This window comes from Salvelinus alpinus, chromosome 36, assembly GCF_045679555.1.
Source record: "Salvelinus alpinus chromosome 36, SLU_Salpinus.1, whole genome shotgun sequence".
Classification (NCBI taxonomy): domain Eukaryota; kingdom Metazoa; phylum Chordata; class Actinopteri; order Salmoniformes; family Salmonidae; genus Salvelinus; species Salvelinus alpinus.
In genome coordinates this window covers 11,787,236-11,799,304 of record NC_092121.1, presented here as the reverse complement: position 1 = coordinate 11,799,304, position 12,069 = coordinate 11,787,236, and the positions used below count along the sequence as shown (strand labels likewise).

The 12,069-nt window shown below is 45.1% G+C and overlaps 1 protein-coding gene across 2 annotated transcripts in view; it reads left to right on the top strand.

Moving 5' to 3' along the window:
- The window catches only part of LOC139565432 (noelin-2-like), a 113,815-nt gene that overhangs the window by 77,401 nt on the left and 24,345 nt on the right, over window positions 1-12,069 (top strand). The gene's annotated exons all lie outside the window — the stretch shown is intronic.

Sequence of the window (12,069 nt, the reverse complement as noted above, 5' to 3'; positions counted from 1 at the left end):
GGTGAATCCTCTGTGTGCTGTGGGTGATCAGAGCTGGGATACTGCTGCTGTGGTGAGGGATGAGGATGTTGACTGATATGTCAGAGAGCTGGAGGGTGTAACTGATGATATGCCAACTCTGAGGTGATGATGATGATGATGATGGGGGGGGGGGGGGGGACTTGGGAGATTTGGGCTCCAGCTCCTACACACCCTATTCCAGTTGGATGCGTATCTCGTTCCCCCATCTCTCTTTCCTTCGTCCCCTGTGTCAAAATGGACCGACTCTGTAAAGGTGTATGCCTTCAGAATCCAAGCAGGGCCCTTCATTTTGTTATCTCCTTGAAAGGTACATTATGTTGGGTTTCATGTGAGGAGCGTGTTAAGAGATTGAGATGTGAAGGTTTGTGTAGCTTGTTGTGGATGTACACGTGTGTACACTGTGATGTATGTGTGGTGTGACTGTGCATATGGATGCGATGAGAGGTGTTGAGAAGTGTCAAGCAGAGGAATGCATCTGTCACGTTCAGGATCATTAGTAGTGAGTGATAGCCTTTGGTTCTTTCCTGGGTCTATTTTCATTGCATCTGCTCCCTTATTAAACACCCAGCCCTGATGAAATGTGTGTGTCCAGCTCTGTCCGTGTATGTGTGTGTCCAGCTCTGTCTGTGTGTGTGTGTCCAGCACTGTCCATCTGTGTGTGTGTGTCCAGCTCTGTCTGTGTGTGTGTGTCCAGCTCTGTCTGTGTGTGTGTGTCCAGCACTGTCCATCTGTGTGTGTGTGTCCAGCTCTGTCTGTGTGTGTGTGTCCAGCACTGTCCATCTGTGTGTGTGTGTCCAGCTCTGTCTGTGTGTGTGTGTGTGTGTCCAGCACTGTCCATCTGTGTGTGTGTCCAGCTCTGTCTGTGTGTGTGTGTGTCCAGCTCTGTCCGTGTGTGTGTGTCCAGCACTGTCCATCTGTGTGTGTCCAGCTCTCTCCGTGTGTGTGTGTGTGTTTGTGTGCGCGCATGCCACATGCCTGCCTCATTGACTGCCTTCCTTAGTGTGTGTGTGTGTGTGTGTGTGTGTGTGTGTGTGTGTGTGTGTGTGTGTGTGTGTGTGTGTGTGTGTGTGTGTGTGTGTGTGTGTGTGTGTGTGTGTGTGTGTGTGTGTGTGTGTGTGTGTGTGTGTGTGTGCACTTACAGGTGTGTATTTATTGGTCAATTCTCCCAATGGTCTCAGGAGCTGGGGTCCATCTGTCCAGAGAATTATGACTCTATCTTCCCAATCTTTCCTCTATCACAGAGTCCTATCCTCAATCAGTCCAGTCTTATCATAAAAGCCTGCTGCACCAACAAATACCACTTTATTGCACTGAGGCACCCAGCTGTAATAACTGTCTCAACGGCTCACTGGAGGAAACATTGTTTATGTTTTCACGGTTGAGGCTGAGCTCTATGAAGGTGTTGACCTTGTAGAGAGAGGTCTAGGAAAACATTCCCTGAGATGTATTTATCTATTCTACAAGCGCAGCTCAAGCCAGATATTTCTCTTCAAGTTCAATATCAATATAGCTTGTGTCTGATCTGTGTGTTTTTCAGAGCTTTAGCTTTTGAGGAACTAGGAATGATGACATTCCCATAATGTCCCTGAATGAGTAGTACAGGAGTGGTTCTGCTTCCTGCCTGGGTGGGTGTGGTCTAAGTGGACTTCTTCTCCAGTGGACATGGACTGCAGGACCTGGCTGCTGATTGGAGGACAGCTCATAATAATGGCTAGAACGGAGCAAAAGGAATGGCATCAAACACATGGAAACCATGTTTGATGTATTTGATATCATTCCACCTAATCCGCTCCAGCCATTACCTCAAGCCCATCCTACCCAATTAAGGTGCCACCAACCTCCTGTGGTCCCAATGTCCATACCAGCATCCCACTTAGAATTCATGGCCAATACATGACATAATTTGAAGTAGATGGTATGGTAGTATTGATAGTAGTGTGGCTATTGAAACAGAGCCATGGTCAGGAGGGGCTTTGAGATCCGCTCTGCTTCCATGGTTGTTCTGGTTCAACAAAGCGCCAATTTGTGTTGCTCCTTATTTTTCATCACTCTCAAAGCAACATCGAAGGCTTCCATCAAAAACATTTTCGTATTTTAAAGTCTTAATGACAAATTCTTTGAGACATGGTAGATTGGGTGGAATCTAAACACATACAACCTTCTAAGGTTCAGCCATGCAGATGAGCTGGAGGTTAAACCTATGGAAGCCATGGGGGTTAAAGCATTAGAGGAACATTTGACTAACGTTGTTGTTAGGTTAGTTTCAAACCCGCTAGTCCTTTCTTGGGTCGTCTTGTGATGTTGTGGTGCCAGTGTCCCGATGGCCATGTATGGCTGCTCCTCACCCTAGTGTCCCCATGCATGATCAGTGTCCCACATTCACACTCCTCTGAGCTACAATCAGTCTGCTCCACTTGCTTTCCGTCCCTTCCCAACAACCAGCTGAGCTGAGCTGGTCCATGGGTGTGTGGCACTGCACTCAGCATCTAATGAAGTTCACCATAGTGAGTTCTTCAAAACGACTGAGCAACACGTGCCTGAGTCCAAACATGACTAGCCTGGGTATGGTTAGCCTGGGTATGACTAGCCTGGGTATGGTTAGCCTGGGTATGACTAGCCTGGGTATGGTTAGCCTGGGTATGGTTAGCCTGGGTATGACTAGCCTGGGTATGGTTAGCCTGGGTATGACTAGCCTGGGTATGGTTAGCCTGGGTATGACTAGCCTGGGTATGGTTAGCCTGGGTATGACTAGCCTGGGTATGGTTAGCCTGGGTATGACTAGCCTGGGTATGGTTAGCCTGGGTATGACTAGCCTGGGTATGGTTAGCCTGGGTATGGTTAGCCTGGGTATGACTAGCCTGGGTATGGTTAGCCTGGGTATGGTTAGCCTGGGTATGGTTAGCCTGGGTATGGTTAGCCTGGGTATGACTAGCCTGGGTATGGTTAGCCTGGGTATGGTTAGCCTGGGTATGACTAGCCTGGGTATGGTTAGCCTGGTTATGGTTAGCCTGGGTATGGTTAGCCTGGGTATGGTTAGCCTGGGTATGGCTAGCCTGGGTATGGTTAGCCTGGGTATGGCTAGCCTGGGTATGGTTAGCCTGGGTATGACTAGCCTGGGTATGGTTAGCCTGGGTATGGCTAGCCTGGGTATGGTTAGCCTGGGTAGTGCAAAACCACACCGTGAATAATCCAATAAAACAAGACACAACCTTGACACCAGACGGTATGGCAGGACTCTATTACACTATCAAATAAGAAACAAGTGTGTGTGTGTCTGGGCAGTCTGTCAGAAACACACTCCACACAGTGCTGTTGTCACTTTGATCTCTTGTATTAATAATAACCCAGCCAGGCAGAAGGCTGAAGAAGGGAAATATCAAAAGAGCCGAAGGAACAAACAATGGTCCCACACAAAGAGAGAGAGGCCTGCCACTCAGATTAGGGTCACTACGCTAGTCTGGCTGCATGGTGTCCATGACTGTAAACTTTATCACGTCCCAAGGCCAATCTAATAAATCTGACTCCATGATTGATTTATGACGGCAGATGAAAGAGCCAACTCAGATTAAAGTCGCTCGGTGGTCTTTTATCCATATTCATACATTATTTTATGTTTGATGGTAGAACCTCTTCTCTTGTTATTTGAAGCTCTTAGATCCTCTGTATGAATGAATATTTATATCTCTATGATGAATATTTATGAGGTATGATATAGCATGGAGTTAGAAGATATAGATATACATCAGATAGATAGATCACTTGTGGAGATGCTCTACTGGACACATTCCCCAATCATCCTGACTGCAAACACACACACATACAGTTGAAGTCGGAAGTTTACATACACTTAGGTTGGAGGTATTAAAACTCGTTTTTCAACCACTCCACAAATTTCTTGTTAACAAGCTATTGTTTTGGCAAGTTGGTTAGGACATCTACTTTGTGCATGACACAAGTCATTTTTCCAACAATTGTTTACAGACAGATTATTTCACTTATAATTCACTGTATCACAATTCCAGTGGGTCAGAAGTTTACATACACTAAGTTGACTGTGCCTTTAAACAGCTTGGAAAATTCCAGAAAAATTATGTCATGGCTTTAGAAGTTTCTGATAGGCTAATTGACATAATTTGATTCAATTGGAGGTGTACCTGTGGATGTATTTAAAGGCCTACCTTCAAACTCTGTGTGTTTTTGCTTGACATCATGGGAAAATCAAAAGAAATCAGCCAAGACCTCAGATAAAAAATTGTAGACCTCCATAAGTCTGGTTCATCCTTGGGAGCAATTTCCAAACACCTGAAGGTACCACGTTCATCTGTACTAACAATAGTATGCAAGTATAAACACCATGGGACCACGCAGTCGTCATACCGCTCAGGAAGGAGACGTGCTCTGTCTCCTAGAGATGAACGTACTTTGGTGTGAAAAGTGCAAATCAATCCCAGAACAACAGCAAAGGACCTTGTGAAGATGCTGGAGGAAACAGGTACAAAAGTATCTATATCCACAGTAAAACACCATCCCAACCATGAAGCACGGGGGTGGAAGCATCATGTTGTGGGGGTGCTTTGCTGTAGGAGGGACTGGTGCACTTCACAAAATAGATGGTGAGATTGTGGATATATTAAAGCAACATCTCAAGACATCAGTCAGGAAGTTAAACCTTGGTCGCAAATGGGTCTTCCAAATGGACAATGACCCCAAGCATACTTCCAAAGTTGTGGCAAAATGGCTTAAGGACAACAAAGTCAAGGTATTGGAGTGGCCATTACAAAGCCCTGACCTCAATCCTATAGAAAATGTGTGGGCAGAACTGAAAAAGCGTGTGCGAGCAAGGAGGCCTACAAACCTGACTCAGTTACACCAGCTCTGTAAGGAGGAATGAGCCCAAAATTCACCCAACTTATTGTGGGAAGCTTGTGGAAGGCTACCCGAAACGTTTGACCCACGTTAAACAACTTAAAGGCAATTCTACCATATACTAATTGAGTGTATGTAAACTTCTGACCCACTGGGAATGTGATGAAATAAATAAAAGCTTAAATCATTCTCTCTAAAATTATTCTGATATTTTACTCTGATTAAATGTCAGGAATTGTAAAAAACTGAGTTTAAATGTATTTGGCTAAGGTGTATGTAAACTTCAACTGTATACACTGAATGTACAAAACATGAGGAACACCTTCCTAATATTGAGTTGCACACCCTTTTGCCCTCAGAACAGCCTCAATTCGTCGGGGCATGGACTCTACAAGGTGTCGAAAGCGTTCCACAGGGATGCTGGCCCTTGTTGACTCCAATTCATCCCACGGTTGTGTCAAGTTGGCTGGATGTCCTTTGGGTGATGGACCATTCTTGATACACACGGGAAACTGTTGACCGTGAAATACCCAGCAGCGTTGCAGTTCTTGCCACACTCAAACCAGTGCGCCTGGCAGATACTACCATACCCCGTTCAAAGGCACTGAAATCTTTTGTCTTACCCAATTCACCCACTGAATGGCACACATACACAACCCATGTCTCAATTGTCTCGAGGCTTAAAATTCCTTCTTTAACCGGTCTCCTCCCCTTCGTCTACACTGATTGAAGTGGATTTAACAAGTGACATCAATACAGGATGATAGCTTTTGGATGCACGTGGTCAGTCTACAGTATGTCATGGAAAGAGCTTGATCCTAATGTTTTGTACACTCAGTGTAAATATATACAGTGGGGAGAACAAGTATTTGATACACTGCCGATTTTGCAGGTTTTCCTACTTACAACGCATGTAGAGGTCTGTAATTTTTATCATAGGTACACTTCAACTGTGAGAGGCGGAATCTAAAACAAAAATCCAGAAAATCACATTGTTTGATTTTTAAGTAATTAATTTGCATTTTATTGCATGACATAAGTATTTGATCACCTACCAACCAGTAAGAATTCCGGCTCTCACAGACCTGTTCGTTTTTCTTTAAGAAACCCTCCTGTTCTCCACTCAATACCTGTATTAACTGCACCTGTTTGAACTCATTAGCTGTATAAAAGACACCTGTCCACACACTCAATCAAACAGACTCCAACCTCTCCACAATGGCCAAGATCAGAGAGCTGTGTAAGGACATCAGGGATAAAATTGCAGACCTGCACAAGGCTGGGATGGGCTACAGGACAATAGGCAAGCAGCTTGGTGAGAAGGCAACAACTGTTGGCGCAATTATTCGAAAATGGAAGAAGTTGAAGATGACGGTCAATCACCCTCGGTCTGGGGCTCCATGCAAGATCTCACCTCGTGGGGCATCAATGATCACGAGGAAGGTGAGGGATCAGCCCAGAACTACACGGCAGGACCTGGTCAATGACCTGAAGAGAGCTGGGACCACAGTCTCAAAGAAAACCATTAGTAACACACTACGCCATCATGGATTAAAATCCTGCAGCGCACGCAAGGTCCCCCTGCTCAAGCCAGCGCATGTCCAGGCCCATCTGAAGTTTGCCAATGACCATCTGGATGATCCAGAGGAGGAATGGGAGAAGGTTATGTGGTCTGATGAGACAAAAATAGAGCTTTTTGGTCTAAACTCCACTCGCCGTGTTTGGAGGAAGAAGAAGGATGAGTACAACCCCAAGAACACCATCCCAACCGTGAAGCATGGAGGTGGAAACATCATTGTTTGGGGATGCTTTTCTGCAAAGGGGACAGGACGACTGCACCGTATTGAGGGGAGGATGGATGGGGCCATGTATCGCGAGATCTTGGCCAACAACCTCCTTCCCTCAGTAAGAGCATTGAAGATGGGTCGTGGCTGGATCTTTCAGCATGACAACGACCCGAAACACACAGCCAGGGCAACTAAGGAGTGGCTCCGTAAGAAGCATCTCAAGGTCCTGGAGTGGCCTAGCCAGTCTCCAGACCTGAACCCAATAGAAAATCTTTGGAGGGAGCTGAAAGTCTGTATTGCCCAGCGACAGCCCCGAAACCTGAAGGATCTGGAGAAGATCTGTATGGAGGAGTGGGACAAAATCCCTGCTGCAGTGTGTGCAAACCTGGTCAAGAACTACAGGAAACGTATGATCTCTGTAATTGCAAACAAAGGTTTCTGTACCAAATATTTAAGTTCTGCTTTTCTGATGTATCAAATACTTATGTCATGCAATAAAATGCAAATGAATTACTTAAAAATCATACGCCTCTCACAGTTGAAGTGTACCTATGATAAAAATTACAGACCTCTACATGCTTTGTAAGTAGGAAAACCTGCAAAATCGGCAGTGTATCAAATACTTGTTCTCCCCACTGTATATACAGTGTTCTAGTCAAAAGTTTGGACACACCTACTCATTCAAGGTTTTTTCTTTATTTTGACTATTTTCTACATTGTAGAATAATAGTGAAGACATCAAAACTATGAAATAACACATGAAATCATGTAGTAACCATAAAAGTGTAAACAAATCAGAGATTCTTCAAAGTAGCCAACCTTTGCTTTGATGACACCTTTGCACATTCTTGGCATTCTCTTGTCGTGGAAATTCTTCCCTTACATTCTCAACCAGCTTCATGAGGCCGTCACCTAGAATGCATTTCAATTAACAGGTGTGCCTAGTTAAATTGTGGAATTTCTTTCCTTCTTAATGCGTTTGAGCCAATCAGTTGTGTTGTCACAAGGTAGGGGTGCTATACAGAAGATAGCCCTATTTGGTAAAAGACCAAGTCCATATTATGGCAAGAACAGTTCAAATAAGCAAAGAGAAACAACAGTCCATCATTACTTTTATTTATTTCATTGTTTTATTTATTTAAGTCAGTTAAAAACAAATTCTTATTTACAATGATGGTCTACCAAAAGGCCTCCTGCGGGGACAGGGGCTGGGATTAAAAATTAAAAATAAATACAATATAAATATAGGACAAAACACACATCATGACAACACAACACTACATAAAGAGAGACCTAAGACAACCACATAGCAAGGCAGCAACACATGACAACACAACACGGTAGCAACACAATATAACAACAACATGGAAGCAACACAACATGGTAACAGCACAAAACATGGCACAGACAACAGCACAAAAGGCAAGAAGCTAGAGACAACAATACATCACACAAAGCAGCCACAACTGTCAGTAAGAGTGTCCATGAATGAGTCTTTGAATGAAGAGATTGAGATAAAACTGTTCAGTTTGAGTGTTTGTTGCAGCTCGTTCCAGTCGCTAGCTGCAGCGAACTGAAAAGAGGAGCGACCCAGGGATGTGTGTGCTTTATGGACCTTTAACAGAATGTGACTGGCAGAACGGGTGTTGTATGTGGAGGATGAGGGCTGCAGAAGATATCTCAAATAGGGGGGAGTGAGGCCTAAGAGGGTTTTATAAATAAGCATCAGCCAGTGGGTCTTGAGACGGGTATTCAGAGATGACCAGTTTACAGAGGAGTATAGAGTGCAGTGATGTGTCCTATAAGGAGCATTGTTGGCAAATCTGATGGCCGAATGGTAAAGAACATCTAGCCGCTCGAGAGCGCCCTTACCTGCCGAACTATAAATTATGTCTCCATAATCTAGCAGGGGTAGGATGGTCATCTGAATCAGAGTTAGTTTGGCAGCTGGGGTGAAAGAGGAGCGACTACGATAGAGGAAACCAAGTCTAGATTTAACTTTAGCCTACAGCTTTGATATGTGCTGAGAGAAGGACAGTGCACCGTCTAACCATACTCCCAAGTACTTGTATGAGGTGACTACCTCAAGCTCTAATCCCTCAGAGGTAGTAATCACACCTGTGGGGAGAGGTGCATTCTTCTTACCAAACCACATTACCTTTGTTTTGGAGGTGTTCAGAACAAGGTTTAGGGTAGAGAAAGCTTGTTGGACACTAAGAAAGCTTTGTTGAAGAGCATTTAACACAAATTCCAGGGAGGGGCCAGCTAAGTATAAGACTGTATCATCTTCATATAAATGGATGAGAGAGCTTCCTACTGCCTGAGCTATGTTGTTGATGTAAATTGAGAAGAGCTTGGGGCCTAGGATCGAGCCTGTCACCAAGGTATTCCCTTGGTGACAGGCAGTGGCTGAGACAGCAGATTTTCTGGCTTTATACACTGCACTCTTTGAGAGAGGTAATTAACAAACCAGGCCAAAGACCCCTCAGAGACACCAATACTCCTTAGCCGGCCTACAAGAATGGAATGGTCTACCATATCAAAAGCTTTGGCCAAGTCAATAAAAATAGCAGCACCACATTGCATACCCGAGAGAATACTATAGACATCAAGAAAGCCAGTCAGTTGTTTTTCCAACACTTTTGATAAACAGGGTAAAATAGAAATATGCCTATAACAGTTAGGATCAGCTTGATCTCCCCTTTCAATAAAGGACGAACCGTGGCTACCATCCAAGCAATGGGAACCTTCCCAGAAAGGAGAGACAGGCTTGGCGATTATAGGGGCAGCAACCTTAAAGAAGAAAGGGTCTAAGCCATCTGAACTAGATGTTTTTTTGGGGTCAAGTTTAAGGAGCTCCTTTAGCACCTCGGAGTCAGTGACTGCCTGCAGGGAGAAACTTTGTAGTTGGGCAGGGGGGGGGCGGGGAAGAGGGAGAAGCATTGGGGATAGTCGCATTAGAAGGGAGATGAGGAAATGTTGGACGGGCAAGGAGGCATATAGGAATCCTGACTTAATGAAGTGGTGATTAAAGAGCTCAGCCATCTGCTTCTTGTCAGTAACAACCACATCATCAACTTTAAGGGACATGGGGGACATGGGCAGCTGTGAGCAGGAGGGTTTATTCTTCAGGTCTTTAACCCTTTTCCAGAACTGGGGTTAGACCCACAGAGGGGAGAATTGCTCCTTAAAGTAACTAACTTTGGCCTTCCGGATAGCCTGAGTGCACTTATTTCTCATTTGCCTGAACGAGAGCCAGTCAGCCTGAGTATGCGTGTGCTGAGCCTTTCGTCAAATGCAATACTTGAGGTGGAGTAACTCTGCAAAATCACAGTTGAACCAGGTGCTCTTTTTAATTCTCATTTTCTTTATGGGGGCTTGTTTGTTAACAATACCACAGAAAATATCAAAAAAGGTCTAAGCGTCTTCGGCAGAGGGGATCAAGCTGATTCTATACCATTTTATAGAGGCCAGTTCATGAAGGAAAGCTTGCTAATTAAAGTTTTTTAGCAAGCGTCTATGACAAATCAGAACAGGTCATTTCACTAAGCAGCCATTATGAACACAGGCTGTAAAACAGTGATAACTAGGGTCATTACAGACAACATCGAGGAGAGTAGCCTTTTCTGTGTGTTTGGAGTCATACCTTGTGGGATTGGTAATAATCTGAGAAAGATTTAGGGAGTCCCATTGCTTTAGGACTTGGTTGGGTGGTTTAAGCATGTCCCAGTTTAGGTCACCTAGCAGGACAAATTCAGACTTAGTGTAAGGGACCAGGAGAGAGCTTAGGGCAGGTTGGGTACAGGCCGGTGCTGATGGAGGACGATAACATCCAGCAACAGTCAACAAAGAGCTATTTGAAAGTTTAATGCTTAAAACCAGTAAATCAAATTTTTTGGGGACAGACTTGGTGGAGACAACCGAGCACTGAAGGTGATCCTTGGTAAAGATTACCACTCCCCCACCTTTGGAAGATCTGTCTAGCTGAAATACCCGCAAAACACCAGTCTTAGTATCAACAGTGAAGAGGCGACTCCGAGATGCTGGCCTTCTAGAGGCAGAGTTGGAGAAAAAAAAGCCATATCTCAGACTGGCCAATAAAAATAAAAGATTAAGATGGGCAAAAGAACACAGACACTGGACAGAGGAACTCTGCCTAGAAGGCCAGCATCCCGGAGTCGCCTCTTCACTGTTGACTTTGAGACTGGTGTTTTGCGGGTACTATTTAATGAAGCTGCCAGTTGAGGACTTGTGGGGCGTCTGTTTCTCAAACTAGACACTCTAATGTACTTGTCCTCTTGCTCAGTTGTGCACCGGGGCCTCCCACTCCTCTTTCTATTCTGGTTAGAGCCAGTTTGCGCTGTTCTGTGAAGGGAGCATTGTTTTTATTCATTGTATTCCCTTCCTGTCCTTACTTTACCAATGGTTGCGGGTGTTCATTTCAGAAGGAGATCACTAACACAGGATGTAAAGTTGGCCCATGTTCCTCACTAGGACTTTGTATGGTTGTGCCATAATAGCACTTCAGGCCCTTCCACTGAGAAGAGCAGTACGTGACAGGAGCAAGAGAAAGAGAGCGGGAGGGAGATCTATCGGCACAAGAGGCACATACGGATAGAGAGTAGAAGCAATAGGGACCTTTAAAGAGGGACCGGGGGAGGAGGGAGAGAAGAGAGTGATGAGTTTATGAGTCATATTATTGACCAGTAGCCATGCTGTGCTGATTGTGGTAATCTGTTTTACTCTGGACTGCATGGGGAGACCAGGGGCCCTGCTGCTGCTGTGTTGCTGTGATTGTGTGATTCTTCATTGAGTTATATTTAAGACCAGCAGCTGGCCTGCGTGCATTCAGAGGTTGTGGGACTACTGCTCATTTGAGGTGTGTGTGTGTGTGTGTGTGTGTGTGTGTGTGTGTGTGTGTGTGTGTGTGTGTGTGTGTGTGTGTGTGTGTGTGTGTGTGTGTGTGTGTGTGTGTGTGTGTGTGTGTGTGTGTGTGTGTGTGTGTGTGTGTGTGTGTGTGTGTGTGTGTGTGTGTGTGTTAGCTCGGTCACCATGGCAAGCCGGTAATGAGGGAGAGGTTTAGGTGATCTTTTGGCCATGACATAATTATGCATATCAGAGTGGAGCTGGAGTGTTTGTAACCCAGCAGATAGAGACAGATGTTTCCTGTCTGGCTGTGGGCAGGGAGGCAGCGGCTAGGGAGGCAGCGGCTAGGGAGGCAGCGGCTAAAGACGGAAACACCAAGCAGGCTACATCACGTTGCCGAGAGACACACTCACTGCTCACTATCCCTCAAATACTGTACTCCAGGCTTGGAGACCCCTATTCTCTCTTTCATCTGTCCTTCATCTCCCTCTCTGACTCGCTGTCTCTCTTCTTCATCTTCCTCTCTCAG